Consider the following 317-nt stretch of genomic DNA (forward strand, 5'->3'; position numbering starts at 1 on the left):
CCCCCCCGCGCTGCCGCGGCCCCTTCCCGCCCCGCCTCGCACCCCCCGGTCCTACCTGCGGTGCGTGGAGGGCCCCAGTGCCGGGGGGGGGCAAACCGCCCAGCACCCCCTCTGCTGCTTCGTGCCCCGTTTCTCAGGGCCGGCGTTTGGCAGCGCCCTACCACTGGGGCAGCGCAGTTAACTAGGAGGACGTGGACCGGGAATATAAAGATATGTTGATTTTGCTATTGAAAAGTTTATTGTTACAGCTCTGCCGTTTGGGATTCATTACATACAATTAACATTCTTGGCGCTCGGCGTGCAGGGTTTGTTTTGGG

This window comes from Athene cunicularia (assembly GCF_003259725.1).
Source record: "Athene cunicularia isolate RWA chromosome 5 unlocalized genomic scaffold, athCun1 chr5_part1, whole genome shotgun sequence".
NCBI lineage: Eukaryota > Metazoa > Chordata > Aves > Strigiformes > Strigidae > Athene > Athene cunicularia.